At 41.5% G+C, this 21,789-nt stretch overlaps 1 protein-coding gene and 1 long non-coding RNA gene across 3 annotated transcripts in view; both read right to left on the bottom strand.

Moving 5' to 3' along the window:
- Positions 1–21,789, bottom strand: part of LOC116695664 (uncharacterized) — an 813,105-nt gene that overhangs the window by 652,942 nt on the left and 138,374 nt on the right. The gene's annotated exons all lie outside the window — the stretch shown is intronic.
- Positions 1–21,789, bottom strand: part of LOC116695652 (calcium-activated potassium channel subunit beta-2) — a 36,307-nt gene that overhangs the window by 10,318 nt on the left and 4,200 nt on the right. Inside the window, exon 1 of one of the 2 annotated variants that reach the window (XM_032526073.1) lies at positions 19,948–20,250. The exons of the other annotated variant lie outside the window; for it this stretch is intronic. The gene's annotated coding sequence lies outside the window, so the exon portion shown is untranslated. Of the gene's footprint in view, positions 1–19,947; positions 20,251–21,789 lie in introns of those variants that run through there. 2 annotated transcript variants of the gene reach the window in all.

The following is a 21,789-nucleotide window of genomic DNA, read 5'->3' as shown; positions in this document are numbered from 1 at the left end:
TTATGATCCCAAAAAAATGGGAAATACAGTGTTAACAGCAGCACACAAAATATACATACATACAATATACATGAAATAATTATAATTATAATACAAAATATATAAAATATAAGAATGTAAGAACACAATTTTGTAGATACAAGTGGGAAAAACAAAACAAAAATTTAGTCGTGTTAACAAACCATAAGGAGTGTCAGGTTAGCCCAGCACCGTGCCTGGCTCACATTACAATACAGTCCCTGACAAAAGTCTTGTCGATTGTGTACAAATTGACCTGAAGTGCCGCTGAATATATTTCTAATGCAAGATTTTTTTACAAGAAATGGCTCATTTTAATCCCAACAGCTTTTGTAATAATTTCAGTGCAAAACGAAACTGTCAAAAAGTATTCTAATATTCACAGCTGGGTAAAGCCCATTGAGTCAATTTTGCAAAGGCATAAGTGTTGTCGCCTTGTCATATGAGCTTCACCTGTGACTAAAAATGGATCAATTAGGTCTCAGGGTGTATAAAAACAACCCCAGTACACTAGACCTTCACATCAACTGCAACTAGAACCTCTGCAAACATGCCTAGATTCACCCTGAGACTAAAGTTTTGATTATCAAGAGGCTGAAGACAATCCCCAGGATTGATGAGATCCGTCCAGAAATGCTGAAGCTCTGGGTGTGGAGGGGCTGTCTTGGTTGCACACGCCTCTTCAACATTGCGTGGAAGTCTGGGACGGTGCCATAGTAGGGCAGACCGGGTGGTGGTTCCCCTCTTCAAAAAGGGGGACCAGAGGGTGTGTGCCAACTACAGGGTATCACACTTCTCAGCCTCCTGGTAAAGTCTACTCCAAGTACTGAAAGGAGGGTTCTGGCGCCGATAGTCGAACCTCGATTGAAGAGGACAATGCGGATCCGTCCTGCCCGTGGACAACGGATCAGCTCTTACTCTCGCAAGGATCGGGAGGGGGCCTGGGAGTAGCCCAACCAGTCTACATGTGTTTTGTGGATCTGGAGAAGGCGTATGACCGGGTCCCCCGGAGAAATTGTGGGAGGTGCTGCGGGAATATGGGGTGAGGGTCCCTTCTTAGGGCCATCCAATCTCTGTATGACCAAAGCGAGAGCTGTTCCGGTTCTCGGCAGTAAGTCGAACTCGTTCCAGGTGAGGGTTGGCCTCCGCCAGGGCTGCGCTTTGTCACCAATCCTGTTTGTAATATATATGGACAGGATCGAGGCGTAGTCGGGGCGGGAGGTTTGCAGTTCGGTGGCTCGGGATCCCATCGCTGCTTTTTTGCAGATGATGTGGTCCTGATGGCATCATCGGCCTGTGACCTTCAGCACTCACCTGGATCGGTTTGCAGCCGAGTGTGAAGCGGCTGGAATGAGGATCAGCACCTCTAAATCTGAGGCCATGGTTCTCAGCAGGAAACCGATGGAGCTCTCTCTCCGGGTAGGGATGGAGTCCTTACCTCAAGTGAAGGAGTTTAAGTACTTGGGGTCTTGTTCGCGAGTGAGGGACCATGGAGCGTGAATTGGTCGGAGAATCGAGCAGCTGTGCGGTATTACATTCTGTTTATCGCACCGTTGTGACGAAAAGAGCGCTGAGAACAAAAGCTCTCTCGTCTACCGGCAATTTTCGTTCCTACCCTCACCTATGGTCATGAAGGCTGGTCATGACCGAAGAACGAGATCAAGGTACAAGCGGCCGAAATGGTTTTTCCTCAGGAGGGTGCTGGCGTCTCCCTTAGAGATAGGGTGAGAAGCTAGTCATCCGAGAGAGCTCGGAGTAGAGCCGCTGCTCCTTCGCGTTGAAAGGGCCAGTTGAGGTGGTTTGGGCATCTGGTAGGATGCCTCCTGGGCGCCTCCCTAGGGAGGTTCCCAGCACGTCCAACTGGAGGAGACCTCGGAAGACCCAGGACTAGGTGGAGAGATTATATCTCCAACCTGGCCTGGGAACGCCTCGTCCAGCTAGTTGATGTGGCTCGGGAAAGGGAAGTTTGGGGGGTCCCCTACTGGAGCTGCTGCCCCCAGTACCTGATAAGCGGATGAAATGGATGGATGGGATGAAGACCAGATCCACTGCTGATGGGCAGACACCTTCAATGTATCTCAGCGCAATTACGAGGATTAAAAAAACATTTGAAACACTGGAGATGTTTTTGACAAGCCCAGGTCAGGCAGACCCCGCAAGAAAACTGCTCGCGAGACCGTTTTGTTGGCTCGAAAATCCAAGGCCAGCCCATTTTCTACTGCAGCAGAGCTCCACAAGACCTGGTCCCCTGAAGTCCCTGTGTCAACCTGAAACAGTTTTGTCGGATTCTGTCTTGAAATGGCCTCCATGGTCAAATCATGCCCAGAAGCCAGCACTAACAAAAGACAATTGAAAAACCGTGTGGCATTTGCCAAGGCCCACAGCCTGCTAAAAGGAGGGATGCTGGAGAAGGTGGAAGAAAGTGGATTTTTCAATTAATCTTCTGTTGAATTACACACAGTTCCGTAAATATTGCAGGAGACCTACTGGAGCCCGCATGGATCTAGATTCACCCAGAAACAGTGAATTTGGTGCGGAAAATCATGGTCTGGGGTTACATCCTTATGGAGGTGTGCGAGAGATCTGCAGGGTGGAAGGCAACATCAATAGTCTCAAATACCAAGAAATCTTAGCTACCTCTTACATTCCCAACCATAAAAGAGGCCAATTCTCTAGCAGGATGGTGCTCCATGTCATACTTCCATCTCCACTTCAAAGTTCCTCAAGGCGAAGAAGATCAAGATGCTCCAGGATTGGCCGCCCCAGTCACCAGACATGAACATCATTGAGCATTGTGGTAGATGAAAGAGGAAGCATGGAAGACCAACCAAGAAATTTGATGACCTGTGGGAGGCATGCAAGACTGCTTTCCTAGCTATTCCTGATGACTTCATCAATACATTGTATGAATCCTTCAACAAACCGCATGGGTCCAGTCCTTCAAGCTCATGGAAGTCATACAAGTATTATTTGATCCACAGCACCGCTATGTTAATTTGTGCTGACATATTTTAGTATTTGTAGTAAATTTGTTCAATTTCTGATAGGCGACAAAACTTTTGTCTTGCCAAAATTTGACCTTTCTGTCATTTTTAATATAATCTTTATTTAGTGAAACTAATTTATTTCGTGCATTGAACACATTTGGGAGGGTTTTAGCTTTTCATATAGGCTATTCTTACACCCAATTGATTAATTAAAATCAGGTTAATACAGGTGTTTCTGCAAAATAGATAAGCGACCAGACTTTTGTCAGGGACTGTATATTATTGCATGGCATTCTTTTTCTGATGTATAAGTATGAACAGTGAATGAGAACAGCCTGTCCATGACAAGGCCAGAGTCTGTCCTTCACAATGTCAGCTTTTACGAGAGAGTGTTTTCCATTTTAAAACTGTAAAGGATGACAGTTTGTTTTCAGACAGCGTGTCAACATACCTTTTCATGTGTGTTTGTGTGGGTGTGTGAGTTTTTTTCCATCATTTGACAAGATAATATAAACACTCAAAGACACACATGAAGATCTGTTTGGGTATGCAGTCAGTCCACAATCAAAGAACATGTTCTCAGGAAAGACACGTGCATGCACACAATGTCGTCCCCCACTTGTTTTAGGTTACACGTTCTCCACACAACAGGAAGACTTGGGTGATTGATAGTTGTCACACTAAATGTGTTTCTCTCTAATGACTTTTCATAGAGTCAAGGCTACTCTGGATGTATATGATAAAAAATACTTTTACGAGACTTATCTGAACAAGCATGCAACTTTTGTAAGGGATTTCATTCAATTCAATTCAATTCAATTTATTTATAGTATCAATCATAACGAGAGTTATCTCGAGACACTTTACAGATAGTAGGTCTAACCATACTCCATAATTTACAAGGACCCAACATTCTAGTAGTTTTCCTTCCAGCAGAGCAACAGTGCGACAGTGGCGAGGAAAAACTTCCTTTTAGGCAGAAACCTTGACAGACCCAGCTCTTGGTAGGTCGTGTCTGACACCGGTGTGGGTTAAAATGAAGAGTGGCAATAACGTACAAAAAATAGTAGTTTGTAGTAGTTCTTTTGTAGTAGTTCATGCATAGGCACACTTTTTGTAGCCTATGTTTCTGTTTCCTGTTTTACTTGTAGTGGTTTTTCTTCTTGTCTGTCTTTTTTGCCTTCCTTTCATTCAGTTTCCCCACCTTGTGATTGTCTGATTTCTTTTCACTTGTTCCCAGCCCTTGTGTCACCTGTCCAGGTTTTAACCTCGTTACCTCCTGTATTTAGTCCTCTGTGTTTTGAGCGTTGTTTGAATCCATCATGTTTTTTGGTATTACAATTGGGTAGTTAAAAAGAAAATTGATGTAGGTTGAGCCGAGGACAACATAAGGGTTAAGCATTCAATATGTACTCCACAGGCAATTGAATTTTCCAGTCAACCGTCCCATAAAACAGCACAATATTAACACTCAGGTGCACCCTAAAATGTCAAATATTCAATGCTTTGATCGAAGGTGCCAGAATTGACTGCCAATCTCAGTCAATTATTTTGCGCAGAGTGTTTATAAAATGAGGATCATGCCATTTTGGCCATATGGGGTGCTCATGTCTGATTTTAACACCGTTTTTCCCCAAACCTTTTTTTAATTAATCTTTCTACACACTTCAACACTTATACAAGTAACTCTAGTCTTTTTATTTCCTGTGTCCTATCGGCTTGCATGTTTTCATACAAAAGGAACTTTCACACACAACCTTATCACAGCTGATATTTCAGTCAACAATAGACAAGACTTGGCAAAATATGATTTGACAGTGTAATTCTTAGTCAAGTACAACCCCTAATCGACACCAATCGCAATCAATCGACCAACATGTCAGTAGCACAGCAGTCACACATGGTGGCTTAAAACATTAAGCAAACAAATAAATATAAACCATAATCTAACTTTAAGGGAAGTAATAAATACATAAATGAAAGCATGGTGCTTCCCAGGATTACAAGCACTGAATGTCACTGGTTGCTGCCATCAGCCCATTTAAGGGCCTTATCGCAGAAAGAATACAAGTATCTGCGGGTTTTACATGGGGGTGGGGGCAAGATATGGCCACTCCTGATGGCATTAAAGAGAATACGCAAGAAGAACATGGTGAAATTACCTTTGATTCTCTAGCTTTTTGGACTACCTTTTTAATCTATCTATCTATCTATCTATCTATCTATCTATCTAATTGCGAAGTAATTAAAAACTGTATTGAAAAAGGCAGGCACTTTGAAAAAAATGACCTAGCAGGTTATTGGATGAACTGTCTATCTGTCTATAGACATATCTGTCCATCACTTTCACTATTTCACTACATTCACCATTTATTTATGTACACAGTCACGTTTCTTTTCTTTTTTTTTGTCACGTTCAGCACATTTTTTAACCCTTGTGTTTTCTTCACTTTCGGGACCCTCTTGTGTCCCTTGGGTCAAATTGACCCGTGACCCGTAATTTTGGGTTTTAAAAATCAAATTAAATCTGAAATCAAATTTTACTTTATAACCTATTAACAAACATTGTCTTTATCTCAATTTCAAACCACTGAGATGACATATATGTTTAGGGAATGCAATCAATCTCTCCTAAGTGTGATTAGTTTTTTGTCATAAGGTTATAATTCACATTCAAAATCCACTATGGAAAAAAATCATAAGTGGTCATATCCAGAATAATTTTCTGAATAGAGTGGGGAATACATGTTTATCACAGAAAATAAGGTAAGACCCTTGATTTTCAGGTATAAAAACATATAGTTGTACCATTTTGAGATGGGTCAATTTGACCCAAATACCATACAAGGGTTAAACTTATGTATTTCAGTTGGAAGCATCTTTCATAACGCTCAGCAGGTTTTTTTTTTCTCTTAGTCTGTCTATCAGGAAAGCCGTATCTCTTTGCCGTTATTGATATTTTTTTCTTCTTTAAATCAACATATTGCTTCAATGTACATATTTAATTAGTTAACCATGGGACAAGTTGCTCAGTATTTTATTAAGTTATGCACCACTGTAAATGTCCCCAACCTGCAAGAATGCACAGGAAGTGACAAAGTAATTACCGCTTGGTAGGCTTCTTCCAAAATAAAAAACACATTATATATTGATGTATTTGTCATACTATTTAGGTAAGGATTTATATAATGAATATAACAATACCAAAAAGAACGCAATTTTATTTAAAGCCCTTTGAGTTGCCTTGTTGCAGAAATGTGCTAAAAACCTTACAGTCCGGTGTTTAAAATACAGCCTATGGCTTCTATTAAAAATTTGCATTTGGTGTATTTTGACTTTTAATGTTGTACTGAAAAAACTAAAAATATTTCTTTTTCACAAAAAGGAGCCTTTTGAATTTTTCTATCTGTAAATCGGGATATCTCTGTGTCCCCACATGTGTGCAGTACAGCAGCGGGGGGTGGGGAGTTGCTGAATCCCTACAAGGCCCATTGATTGCGGTTCACCGGCTACAGGTGTCATGCCAAAAACTCATTGCTGTCTACCCTGCATGCAAATGATGAAAATGGGGAAAAGATGAATCTCTAAATGAGCTGCAGCCAAGCAGAACTGATTGAGCCGCACCGTCGCTTGTTGTCCGTACCGTAACCTGTTGTCTGTACCGTCGCCTGTTGTCCGTATAGTCGCCTGTTGTCCGTATAGTCGCCTGTTGTACGTATAGTCGCCTGTTGTACATACCGTCGCCTGTTGTCCGTACCGCGCCTGTTGTACGTACCGTCGCCTGTTGTCCATACAGTCGCCTGTTGTACGTACAGTCGCCTGTTGTACGTATAGTCGCCTGTTGTACATACCGTCGCCGTGTTATCCGTACCGCGCCTGTTGTCCGTACCGTCGCCTTTGTCCGTACCACGCCTTTGTCCGACCGTCGCCTGTTGTCCCTCACACATCACCTGTTGTCCTACCGTCGCCTGTTGTCCGTCGTCGCTGTTTCTGTACCGTCGCCTGTTGTCCGTATTGTCGCCTGTTGTCCGTACCGACGTCTATTGTCCGTACCGTCGCCTGTTGTCCGTACCGTCACCTGTTGTCCGTACCGTCGCCTGTTGTCCGTACCGTCGTCTATTGTCCGTACAGTCGGCTGTTGTACGTACAGTCGCCTGTTGTACGTATAGTCGCCTGTTGTACATACCGTCGCCTGTTGTCCGTACCGCGCCTGTTGTCCGTACCATCGTCTATTGTCCGTACAGTCGCCTGTTGTACGTACAGTCGCCTGTTGTACGTATAGTCGCCTGTTGTACATACCGTTGCCTGTTGTCCGTACCGCGCCTGTTGTCCGTACCGTCGCCTATTGTCCGTACCAACGCCTGTTGTCCGTACCGTCGCCTGTTGTCCCTACCGTCACCTGTTGTCCATACCGTCGCCTGTTGTCCGTACCGTCGCCTGTTGTCCGTATTGTCGCCTGTTGTCCGTACCGACGTCTATTGTCCGTACCGTCGCCTGTTGTCCCTACCATCACCTGTTGTCCATACTGTCGCCTGTTGTCCGTATTGTCGCCTGTGGTCCGTACCGTCGCCTGTTGTCCGTATTGTCGCCTGTTGTCCGTACCGTCGGCTGTTGTCCGTACCGTCGGCTGTTGTCCGTACCGTCGCCTGTTGTCCGTACCGTCGCCTGTTGTCCGTACCGTCGCCTGTTGTCCGTACCGTCACCTGTTGTCCGTACCAATGCCTGTCGTAAATCATAAATTCCGTTTCGGATTGCCGCCAGCTGAGGAATCTGAATCATATACATAATACAAATACATAAAACATGTTTATTTGGTTAACAGTTTGTTGTTTATTTTGTTGTCATTTCATTGTGTTGAATGTTAGATGGGGAAGTGATGTGTCCATTTTGTAAGTAATGATGCAAACAAATAATATAACAGTTTTTATTTTACAAATCCTCACAAACAGACATAAAGATATAGCTACTCAGGATGGTATTGCCCTGTCCTCCAGAACTACTGTCAGAAATCTAGGAGTTATATTTTATCACGATATATCCTTAAACAACCACGTAAAACAAACCTCAAGAACAGCCTTTTTTCATCTTCGTAAAATTGCCAAAATTAGAAACATCTTGTCTCAAAACAATGCTAAAAAACTAGTCCATGCATTTGTTACTTCCAGGCTGGATAATTGTAATTCTTTACTATCAAGATGTTCAAATAAGTCCCTTAACACTCTCCAGCTGATCCAGAATGCTTCAGCGTGTTCTTACAAGAACTACAAAAAGAGATCATATTTCTCCTGTATTATTTTTCTGCATTGCCTTCCTGTAAAATACAGGATTTAATTTAAAATCTTTCTTTTGACCTGCAAAGCTCTAAATGGTCAAGGACCATCATGTATTGAAAAGCTCATATTTAACTCATTGTCCCACTAGAGCACTGCGCTCCCAGAATTCTTAGTTGTGATTACTAGAGTCTCTAAAAGTAGAATAGGAGCCAGAGCCTTCAGCTATCAGGCTCCTCTACTGTAGAACAGACACCGTCACCACATTTAAGAGTTAATTTTTTTTTTTTTATAAATCATCACAAACATGTGATAAATACATCAATATTAAATATTATTTCAGATGCACTGAGTTGTACGTTTATTACTGCGTCACGTCCTGTAAGCCTCCTGGCCGGTTGTAACCGTGGTTTTTAAATTACTGGAAAAATGGCTGCTTGTGACAAAATCGCTCGTTAAATATGTAAATTGAAGAGATGTTGGTGTGACAGAGCTGCCAGAGTGATTATCTGATGTGAAACGCATTGCATTGTGGGATATAAGACATGAATGCATTCCGCTAGTAGGGTCCCGTTTTACAGCATACTGTACTATTTCACCGGTAATAAGACGGACATAATAACATTAAAATAAAGAAATGAAAACCATGATAAGATCTCGTGAATAAATATTGGTTAAAGTAGCGGTTAGAGTTTGCAAAATATCAATGACAGCAAGCAATGTGGCTTCACTGATGCAGTCATGGAAGAAAAACGTGTTGAGTGTCACAAAAGATGCCTCCAAGTGAAATACAGTACATTAGTTAAAAAGACGTCCTGAGCGTCACTATTCACGAACTGCTGTGGGAATGAGTTTAATTTATTTTTTATTTAATTTATACTGTTTATTGATCCCCAGTAAGGAAATTACAATTTACACTCTGTTTTGTTGAAATCACCCTGAATTATACACACTTGCATGGTCAGGACCTATTCATGCACTAATGGAGAGAGCGACTCAGAGTGAGTGGGGTGTCAATGCTGGACCAGCACCCTGAGTGGTCGGGAGTGCATTGCTCAAGAGCACCTGGCAGTGCCCAGGAGGTGAACCGGCATCTCTCCAGCTACCAATCCACACTCTGTACTTTGGACCATACTGGGACTTGAACTCGTGACCCTTCAGTTACTACGCCCATAACTGCCAGTAGCTCCTCACTCCTCCATAACTGTCTGGACACCAACGCATTCCTTGAAGCCTGGCGAGATGGATTTTTGTGGGATATGTGATCCCGCAATTCTCGCGTGATCTTGTCACAGGGCGACAATCTAGCTGCCGCTCAAGGTAAGTCCAGGGCTGCCTCTAAGGAGGAAGTCAGGTCACGTAGTATAAATCGGTCGGGGTGGATGGATGGGCAAACAAACACAGGACTTTCACCCAAGAGACGATTATATAAGGCTACTCACAGTATCTGTAAATCCGAATGAAGAAAAACACACCCCTTGCTATTCCCCCTGGCAACTTCCAATCAAAGCCATGACCTACAGAAATACTACATGAAAGACCAAACGGCAACAGATGCAAATGGCTTGAGCTACATTGATTCAGTGTGTGTTTGTGTATGGATAATCCACTATTGGGTAGAACACAGGAGGCATGAAAGGGCTACTAGTTGTCAGATCTATACCTGGCTAGAGGCAATCACCTTGGGTTCCAAATCCAAAATCACATCATGCTGTCAAAAAACTTTAAAAACAGATCATCGGATGCCAAGATGCTCAGTTTCTCTATATCCACTTTGTCCACTTTTTGTCCACTTGGAGCAGGGCAAGTTGTAAACATAACATTACTGCTACCTTTTTAACTACTACTACTACCTTTTTAAAATGGCAAACTTGTTGGCACACAGTTGATCATACAAATCCAGCAGATGCAGAGGGACATTAGAATGTTGTGTTGCTGTTGACATGATGAATTAAAAGTCCAATATTCACTCCAGCTGTTTTTGTTTCTCCATTTATATATAGCTCCTTAGCTGCTAAATGCTTTACGATGCTGTCTGTCAACATGTGGTAGAACAAACAGAAGACCGAAACATCAGGAAGCTGCACCTGGCTACTAAAGCAATAACAGTCAACATAACAAGACTGAATATTTACTGAGCCACGCTTCACTACACTCATACAACTGGTCTATAAAAGTAGTAGGACCATGCATGATGGTACACGTAACGGGGGCCTGAATCAATATTTGCTTGTCCTGCATATGCACGCTCTCTGGTTGGTTGTTGGCCTTTCAGCACTGGAGAGCTCTTAGCGGCAGCTAAGTGACAGTTTAAGGTTTCAGAAATCTACACTGGTAATACGATAGTCATTGGTGGGAAATGTCAACACAGGTAGTAAAAGAATCAAAAGAGTGAAATCTGAAAACATTCACAAAACATTGTGAAACTTGTCATTATTACCACAACTGGCCAAGTATGCATCTGTATACCACTTTTGAATGTCATGATTAAACGTAAATATTATTGATTCAAGAGTCTGGTACACCACTAATATCAAATGGCAACTGCATTACTGTATCTGATTGTATTCATTCAGAAACAAGAAACATTTGTAATTATGCTTGGTACAATTATAACTTGTTTAATATTGTGTAGATGACAAACACACAAGTGTGTAGTTTACTTTAAAGAGAATAACTGCAATTTAAATTGCAATTATATGCTGGTCAGATATTTTTTTCATAAATGTATCAGCCCTGCAAGAGGTTTGTATATGTTTGGTGCCTTTGACCTCAGAGCAGTATCAAATGAGTAATAACATAAATAGATTATATTGATCTGAACCCTAACAAAAATGTATGATTATGCATGTATGTATGTATGTATGTATTGTACATAATACAGAAGAGGAACACAGCAAGTAGATTAAAATCAAAACACAAAACAGAATCAACAAACATGGCTCAGCCCAATCACACAAAGACTGGAAATTTTGTCCCAGTACAAACATCCAATGTAACAAATGCACTTACTTTAGCTTACATTTTTTCAAGTCTTATTTGTAAAGGACTTATAAAAATGTTTCAGTGATGAAATGGAGCTCACCTGATTTCTGATGGTGGTGTCAGAGAAGAGTCAATGGTCAGACTGTTGGAGCAGTTGTCTCCTAACATGGCTCTTTGCACTTTACAACACCTCTGCCCATGATCTCCTTTTTACCTTTATCCCAACCACTACTTTCATTTAGTGCACTTAGTAGTTCTGACTACTGCCTGACAGCAGGCTCAGTAGTCTTCACTTTTAAGCTGCTAAAGCTTGGCAACAAAAAGGAAATCATCAATGATTGTCTTTTTACTTCCGATGCCCCACAAACTGAAGCTATACATTATATTTCAGAGCACAAGAAATAACAAATTAAACTAACATCAGCCCTTTAAAAAAGGGTTTCAAAAGTTCTCAACTGAAGTAACTCTTCGGCAATGCATTCTACAGGACCTAGCAGATTGTAAACTAAAAAGCAAAGAAAAAAACGGTCTGTCTGAGGTCTCTATAACAGCTGTGGGAGGGGGCTGGGCTGTGTGGATGTAGGTTGTGGTTGACAGGGAGGAGAGAGACATGAATATTAAAATAGTGTTGTTTCCAAAACCCAAAATCAAAGTCAGGAATCCTCTTCCCCAATATGAAAAAATATATTTTCTGACAAAACAAATGATTCTGCAAAATATTTGTGTATAGATGAAGCAAACTACATTTAGTGTTTTTATATAGGTTTTTTTTCCCCCTGGGAAAAGAGCCAGGCTAGCTGTTTCATCCTGCTTCCAGTGTTTTTGCTGGCTACCATTTTCATACTTAAAGTAATGGTTGGGAGTAATTTCACCCTAGGGTCCTTTGCGCCACAACCTTGAGCCAAACAACCCCCCTGAAGCTTCTTTCACCTGGGTCTAACAAGGGGGGAGTTAGCATTATCAGCTGATTAGCTTAGCGCAGGTGCTAATAGAACCAACTTTGTATCTCGTAAATCACCCCACTAATAATGCCTGAAATGACACCAAACTTCTACAGTAAGTACAAATAGGTTATGTACTCATTAAACAATGGATAGGGAAGTTTGTAAGTACACCAGGAGTTTATTTAAATAAAACACTTGCCTGATGGCTTTTGCTCTTTGCTGCTGCCGATACCAGGCAATATGAGTGCTTAGGGACGTCTACAAATTACAACACCAAAAAGAGATGCAGCAAAAATATGTATTCATTCAACGTATTTCTTAAAAGTAGGTGCTGTAGTACAACTAGCAGGAGACAAGTTATAATTGAGGCAAGTTTTTTTAATAATAATATATACTTTATTAATCCCACAAAGGGAAATTACAATTTACAGTCTGTTGTTATTACACACAGGCATGAATTACACACACATGTTCAGTACCTGTAAATGCACTAATGGAGAGATGTCAGAGTGGGGGGGTTGCCCATGGAAAGGCACCCCGAGTAGCTTGGGGTGAACTGGCACCACTACAGCTACCAGTCCATCACCATACTTTGGTCCATGTGTGGACTTGAACCAGCGACTCTCCGGTTCCAACCCAACTCCCTAATGACTTACTGCCCAGTAGCAGCAGGCAAGTGTTATTTAAATAAATTGCTGGTGTACTTACAAACTTCAGTACATAACCTATTTGTACCACTGTAGTTTGGCATAATTAATTAGTGGGGTAATATACAAGATATGGCCGTGATTCCATTAGCGCCTGCACTAAGCTAATCAGCTGATACGGCTTAATCGCCCATTGTTAGACAGACCAAGGGAAAAAAGCTTCTGGGGGGGTTGTTTGGCTCGAGATTGTGGTGCAAAGGACCCTAGGGTAAATTTACTCCATCACTTTAAAGCTCAGACAGTAGTAATATTCTCCTCAGCTAACCTTTTAATGAATACGCATATTTTCCAAAAAAGCACTGGTTCTCAAACTGTTGTACAACTACCTCTGGAGGTATGCGAGCCTCCTCTAGTGGTACACGGACGGAATCTCTGAAATCTCTTTTTTTTTTAAATAGTGAAATTTATTAATTTAAAAACATACTATAAAATGCAACATTTCCAATTAATAATACTTAAACTATGATCAGTTAAAAGTAATCAATAAAAATGAGTGTTAGAGTCACGAGCTGTGATGGCAAGCTGTAGCAGAGGTAAAATGAATGGATCCAAAACACTGCAATAATGGCTTCAAACAGGAACTATTAGAAATAGAAGTGTGGATTAGGAGGAGAATATTTCAAGCAGCCCTGTGGAAACTACAATGGACGAGTCGCTACTTAAAGGAGAAATCCGGTTGATTTCAACACGTAGCGCTGTTTTTTGGAGTGCTGTCAGTAGCAAGAAAATCAAAAAAAACGCTGCTGCATACACTGTGTTATCCCCCTGATATACAGTAGTCAGCACCCAAACATGTCAAAAATGTCATTAAAAGTGCCTACCCACATGCAATAATTCCTAACAAGGCAGGAGCATGCTGCCTTGATCAGAAGCATGATTGCTTTTGCCACAGCTGTTTCAACCAGGAACAGCGAGAAAAAAGAAACTGACCTTTGGTAAATAACCTTTAGCTGTGCAAGAGCCAGAAGTCGGTTATTCATCCCAATGTCAAAGCTAAAATTCAGTCGGACTCTAAAATTAGTCATGCGGCTCAGAAATCAGATCAGAAATGGGTTTGAATCATACAATGTCTGACTGACTTAACCCATTAGCCATTTAGGTATTTGGGTCTTTTAGCTTGTTTTAGAGTTCTTTTTCTTCCTCTTGTGGCCAAAGATAGTAGTCAAAACAATCATACTAAAAATAACTGAGCATGTTGAACAATGTTGTAATCTTGTTTTACCCACTGATAATAAGCTAACGTTATAGACCAAGCATTAGCATTAGCTACTTGTCAACCAGCACCTCTACTACAGTAGGCACCAAAGCACTTTTCCTCTTCGGTCCCCCTACAGGTTGGAAACAACTGTCCATTAATGATACCAGTACCATTGTACCACGAGTTAATGATCCACTAAAAGCATTTTGAAAACATTAATTTTAAGGTACAAAAGAATCTTTGGTGTTGGATTGATCGATGTTGAAATCAATCAATATCAATAAATAAGGTCTGTGTTGTGATGCAAAATGGAATACAATCAATGACAAAACAATGCCATGTGGCAGAGAAAAAGTTGAATTACGTTTACTGAGTATGTACTGCTCTGCCTGTCTATGTTTTTGTGCTCTGCCAATATTGTATAGTTAGGCAAATCTTCTGTTGCTTGTTACTGTCCTAGAAATGTTGTTGGGGGTGGAGGTTTTATAAAAAGCCTATAAGATCAAATAAGGGACATGTCTTGTTGTAGTACGTGGGTACACATCAACAGAGCCATTTATTCACTTTTCTTACAACTGTTAAAAAGGTCAAGGACAACATGTGGAACGTTCTCTGATGTGGTCATACATCCTACGCAATATACACACATTGTCCGCTGTTGTATCCTTAGTCAGCAACACAGCAACACACCTTCACACACACACACACACACACACACACACACACACACACACACATTACACTATTAAGGCAGTACATAAGCTAGACACTTCTCTCTTTGGCACATAAACCTTTGGCTTTCCTTGAAGGCGGTGTTTGTTAGGTGCCATGTTGACGGCACAGGTGCTGCTGTTCTCTGTGACAGGGTTAGACTCACTGACACACATGCATGCATGCCTGACACACACACACACACACACACACACACACACACACACAAACACACACACACACACACACACACACACACACGGTGTGTCTCAGCAGTGATGTCATGGTTCTGTTTATGGAAGATTGTCTGGATGCCATGTGTTTCAGTGCGTAGCCTGCAGTTGTCTTTTGCCACCTGACTGACTGCACAACCGACAGGGCGAGTCGGACGCAGCTGTTCACCCTCGTTTAGAATCAAAGAGCTACAGTATAATAAAGCTTTTAAGATAAAGCTTATAAAGCTTATAAAATGAAATCACTGCAAAGTCAATCCTGGAAATTTCAACTCTGGGCGTCCACTGCTATTACAGTAGACTAGACATAACATGCAGTACTGTGCGTCATCTATTCTCTCTCTCTACACTTTCCTGTCTATCTGTACTAGCTAATAAAAATGCATTAAAAAAAAGTTGAAATTCTCAATCTTCTCAAAATTCTCATAGTTCAAACTCAACACACCTTTATCCTGTTGTGTATTACTTTGACATCAGTTTGACTGAATTATAAATTGATTGCCGACCAATTGGATTTGTCAAGAATTCTGATAAAGAGAGAGGAAGAGGAAGTGAGTTATGAATATAGATACATACATACATATATATACATAACCTCAGTCCAGCAAGGTACCTTATCCCAAACTGCTCCAGTGGAGCTACTCAGTGGCTGGCACATTACACTACTATGCTGGGAAGCCTCCAGGTGTGAATGTACTGCATGTAACTGTGAATATGATCAGGAGTTCCCTGTGTGTTGTCATTAAATGTTTCAAGACCACTTGTCTCCTTTTAAGACGGCACTACAGCGCACACATTCTAATGGGTAACAGATTTTGGCATTACACCGGAAAAGCCTGTGTTAGTGTAAACCAGGTAAAGGGTAATAGGAGATATCTTTATATATTCCTAATTGTATATACATGTTATTTTAAAAGTTATGTGCTGTAGTTATGGCTGTTACTGGGGTAGGCCGACACAGAAAAGAAGGAAATTAATTGGTCTAATGGTAAAATCTAAAAGGAAATAAGACAATGGGCGAAATCTGAGTCACACTCGGTCAGGCTTTAAACAGGTATGTTGTATGTCTATTTCATTCAGAAAATAACTTTAGATTGCAGGATTTGGTTGTGTGTCACTAGCCGACATTAAATGATGCCCCTTTTCCATTTAGCAAAGATGTTTTTTAGTGCTTGTGTTGGCCTACAATTTTCTTTTCACTTGTCTCCCTGTACCTGTATAAAGCGTCATTGGGTTTAATGAAATGACCTATGTAAATCTAAGTTATTATTACTCATTATTGGTTGCTACAACTACGTACGTCTTATTGCTTTGGCTTGTGACACAGAGACATCGATACTCGGTTTAGCTCAGAATACATCCATAGTAGGATGAGTTACCATTGGCAACACTTGAAATGTAACGATGCATTTGTAATGTATTCTCTTATTGTAAATTATTAATTTTCTGTCCGAGCAAAAACATTCATCGCAACTACATGACCTCCCCGTAACACTATCTCCTAGACCTTTATGACAGCAAGTGTGGTAAAAACACTAGCGCTGTTGTCCTAAGGGGCCGCTGAAATCAACATAAACTATAAGTGACATGTACTGTAGCCACTTTAAATACAAGCATTTTTTACCAAGCAAAGATTTGATAAACTGCAAATATGATGCATATTTCTAAACACAATTTTGTTCAATCAGATTACAACAAACAAGTCTAACATTTACTATGGGTCACACTGTATGTTGCAGCAAATGTAGATGGGCTGTATTTATATAGTGCTTTTCCTACAACTACAACTACTGCAATAGTACAGGAACCTTACACTGTGGCTGAAGTTCTCATCAAGATCATTCACACACATTTAAACTCCAGTGACGCAGCCCAAGGACACTTTGACACGTAAATGCATGACTAGTGATCAAACCACCAACCATTTCAAATGGTAGGCGATTGATCTACCACATGAGCCACAGCCGCCCAAGAGACATCCTGGTGGGTCATCTGCCTCAGACACAAACCATCAACCCACAACATCTTAGATTTGATTCTAACATGAACATGAATTGTATTTATTCCAAGTCCTTCAACGTTTTTCTTACCCTCTAATACGACCCACAACTTTGCTAAATTAGCATCCTTACCAGTGGCAGCAGATCAACACGTCCTCACACCTAAATGTTACAGTCACAGTTAACATTGTTAAAATCGGTACCAGTATGGTTTAGGAAAAGCTTAAAATAAGTACATCTTTGTACATTACTTAAAGTTCCCATGGCATGAAAATTTCACTTTATGAGTTTTTTTTAACAATAATATGCGTTCCCCCAGCCTGCCTATGGTCCCCTTGTGGCTAGAAAAGGCCATGGGTGTACACGAGCCCTGGGGATCCTGCTCTGCCTTGAAAGCTCAGATGGGCCAATCTGGAGTCTTGCCCCTTATGAGGTCATAATGAGCAAGGTTACTTCCCCTTTCTCTGCTTTTCCCTCCCAGAGTATTTGGCCCCCCCATGGGAGAGAGACATCATGAATTTCAAAAGAGCAAATTGGCAGTTGGTCAAGGCCACACCCCCAGCCTCCACCTGGGTCCCCCCCCCACCCCCCCCCCCCTCCTCAAAAGCTACATACTCAGAAATGGCACACTAAGGACAGTTAATTGTGAGACTGGCTCTAGTGGCTGTAATTCTGCACCAAGGCTGAGTTTTGGGAAAGAGACTTCAGATACAGTATTAGGGGCCCACTAGTCTAAATAATAAGAGATTTCGATATGTATTAGGGGACCACTAAGGTCTAAATAATAAGAGACTTCAGTTACAATATTAGGGGACCACTAAGGTCTATATAAAGTGACTTCAGATACAGTATTAGGGGACCCTAAGGTCTATATAAAAGAGACTTCAGATACAGTATTAGGGGACCACTAAGGTCTATATAAAGAGACTTCAGATACAATATAGGGGACCACTAAGGTCTATATAAAGAGACTTCAGATACAGTATTAGGGGACCACTAAGGTCTATATAAAGAGACTTCAGATACAGTATTAGGGGACCACTAAGGTCTATAAAAGAGACTCAGATACAGTATTAGGGGACCACTAAGGTCTATATAAAAGAGACTTCAGATACAGTATTAGGAGACCACTAAGGTCTATATAAAAGAGACTTCAGATCCAGTAGTAGGGACCACTAAGGTCTAGATAAAAGCATCCAAAAAGCACATTGTCATGGGACCAGAACTTACGCATGTGGAGTAGAATGAGTTACAGTCGTAACTTAACTTACAAGCAAACTCATGTACGTAAGTCTAAGTGAGTAAACATTGACTTGTGGTTTTAAACAGGAAAGGAACATTGGCCTGCTGGGTGAAAATCCTGTTTTTGTTTGACCCATCCATCCACCGGGACTTCCTCCCTAAGCAGACTTTGTCGCTGTTCATACTAGCAACAATGGGGTATCATTGCCATGTAAGGCTGGCTTGTTGGCCCAGGTATCCTTTTGAAAAGCTACAGCAACAATGACAGATTGCCAAACTTTGTTTCCTGCCCTTTTATGACAAAAAAAGAATGGGACTGCAACAGGAGCACAGGCAGGTAGTTGGAAAGACAGTGTGATATTCTATAGATAGAGTTAAAAGTTGGCTTGTCTAAGACATATTGTTGAGTGTTACAATGAGTGCTAATGGCAGGGAGGTAGAACCAGCTGCTGTAAATTGTTCAGACCAGACTATGTGGCTCCCAACAGTGAAGTAATGTTGCAGACTGCTGGGAAGTTATTTTAGTACATGCACTTAAATATTCCGCTGAACTACAGTTTGCAGTAGCTTGGTGGTAGGTCAATTGAATTTAAATTTGAAGAAATAGTTTTGAGACTATAACAGCTATTTTGCATGACAAATCTAAAAGAAAAGTGTTTTTTATTCTTCTGTTTTTGTTTACTCCTAGAAATGCCTGAATGTCCCAAATGTCTTAATCGGAAAATGATATGTTCAGAAAAAGGCCTTATTCGGAATATCCAACCGTTTACATGACCTGTATCAAATTCGGAATATTGTCATATTCAGAATATTAGTGGAATATTGGTGTACATGTAAACTTACTCCCAAAATGACTGAATAGTTTGATTTACTGCTGCACACTGGCCATTACACGTGACCATGACGTCATTAACGTAACTATGTGACAGTTCTATTTAACGCAGTTAACGTGAAACAGAACTAGTTAAGTTTAGGGAACAAAAATATTTCATTAGAGTTAGTAAAACATCAGGTATTGGCATAAAATGAGCCAGGTTTACCAAAACAAGGACGTAACAGACGCTATTTAATCATAGCCTAACTTCAAAAAGTTAAGTGTGACATATGGTTTTTGGGAGTGAAAGTCTTGTGTTTGTATGACCTATAACCAAACCAATCTGCTTCCTTGCGCAGAATTTGGCACTCTTTTACTTTGTCAGCTCATTTCCTCGTTTGGTCTTGTTACAACTACCACAGCCACGAGAGGTCGCATAGCAAGAAACGTCAGCATGGGTCATTGTGAGCTGCTTGCACAATAGACCTATTCTGTTGTTTTCTGGGAGAAGACTGTCTGGTTTTTAACTCCACAGTGATAAGTGAGAGCTGTTACATGTTTTCTTCCAGTGTTGAGACATGGCTGAGAGTTTGGTCTGTGCAACATGCTGCCCAGAAACATGAAGGCAGCATAAGACACATTGCATTGATTGTGTTTTCATTTCAATAATAACCAGTCATTTCACAGCCGAGCTTCAACAAGTAGTGGAACTACTCTTCACTTTTCTACCGCCCCAGCTTTTGGGCAATGTAATTAAACACCTTCCTGAACACCAAAATGTTTAGAGGACTTTGCTCCCTTAAATGTTTTCTTAGTTTGTCAGACGGCGAGAGCTTACCTTCAAATACTGCTGAGGTCAAAATGTTTCCTGGCTGCAGGTGTTCAATTTGTATTTTAATCCCATGGCATGTTAAAAAGTGTCCTCTAAGCTGAGCCAACATGTGTTATTCTGTCTTTCAGGGACAGAGCAGCCCTCAGCATGCCTCCCATACTGCAGACTGAATGACACTGCCCCTCACTGCTCACAGTAACAATCAGTCCCCTTTCACACAGAGATTTCACAATAGTTCTGAAATGAAGGTCTGCCGTTATGTTGGCTTTGTTAATTCACACAGAACCAAGAAAAGGCAGTATAATGCCACCCCAGTGTGTGATTGCACATGCCAGCATTTCAGGATCAGAACAAATGTGGCGTGCAACACAACAGCATTGGCGTGTAGTGTGTGTGTGTGAGCTGGTCTACACCGTTAATCAACCACGCAAAACCCGTGGGACCCACAAAACCGCCTACAAAAAGGTGAACATACATCATGGGAGAGGATAGTGTGTGTGTGTGTGTGTGTGTGTGTGTGTGTGTGTGTGTGTGTGTGTGTGTGTGTGTGTGTGTTTAACAGAGGCAGAGACGAAAGGATGAGAATGTGGACAATTGCAATGTAGTTGTTAATCTTGCATTGCAAGACCATTGCAGTGCTGCGGAGGAATGTCTAGTAGTGATGAGCCGGATACTCGGCTGAAACAAGTATCCAGTACGGATAAAGCACTTTTGCCGAGTACAAGTATTATACGAGTAATGCGAGTCAATAGGCACGTTCGAGATGAACTGCGCCTCGCCTGTAAAGTGGACGAGAGCAGGCGGCAGCAGCCGGGGGTGGGGACAAAAAGCTGCGGTAAAGTCGGACAGTTTCCAGCCGATTCCAGCCGCCTTCAGACTGGACAGGAAGTGACAAAAAAACTGTGGTGCGATTCCGATTTAATAAAATATAATCAGACCTACATATCATTTTTGTTATTTCCACTCTTCATTCTAACCCCAACTGGCCCGTCAGACACCGCCTACCAAGAGCCTGGGTCTGACCGAGGTTTCTGCCTAAAAGGAAGTTTTTCCTCGCCACCGTCGCACTATTGCTTGCTCTGGAGGGAACTACTAGAACTGTTGGGTCCTTGTAAATTCTGGAGTGTGGTCTAGACCTACTCTATCTGTAAAGTGTCTCGAGATAACTCTTGTTATGAATTGATACTATAAATAAAATTGAATTGAATTGAATTGAATATCAGCTTGTACACAGTCTCCAGTTGTTTTAATTATGACAGAGTAGCTGTCCAAGTGCTCTACATGCGATCTGTTAATAAACAACACACTGTAGATGATCCCTAATCTGAAAAGATTTAGTCTCTCTGACTTCTAAACGTCACACAACATGTTTTCTGTACAATAAGTCTTTGAATCTGACAAATAGCAATTAAAATCCCTCCGATTCAAAAACAATACAAAGTTTATATAAAACGTCATCATCTTGTAAACCAATCAGGTGTTAAGTCAGCTGAGAAGCCGGCGTTTCCCAGCATGCTCTGGGTCCGCATGGCTCTTGCAGTCGGTGAAAAGCAACTGCGCTGCCTGCGTCTCAGACCTGCGGCCGCCCTGCTCTCGTGAGATTTCCGTTGCCCACGTGTGCGTGACGTCAGAGCAAGTCGGGCCAATCTAACCTCTAACCGGCATGCAACGGGCGCCGATCACCGGTGATCGATTCTGCGCAGACCTGGCTCATCTCAAACGAGCCTAATATCTGTACTCGGATTCAATGAAAGTCTCCATTGACTGTGTCTCCGTTCTGTGATAGGCTAGTCACAGTGCTAGTCACAGCGCTCCTCACCTACACTATTCTGTGATAGGCTAGTCCCA

This window comes from Etheostoma spectabile, chromosome 9 (genome assembly GCF_008692095.1).
Source record: "Etheostoma spectabile isolate EspeVRDwgs_2016 chromosome 9, UIUC_Espe_1.0, whole genome shotgun sequence".
Classification (NCBI taxonomy): domain Eukaryota; kingdom Metazoa; phylum Chordata; class Actinopteri; order Perciformes; family Percidae; genus Etheostoma; species Etheostoma spectabile.
Note: the sequence above shows the minus strand (reverse complement) of the source record. Positions and strands in the feature narration are given on the sequence as shown.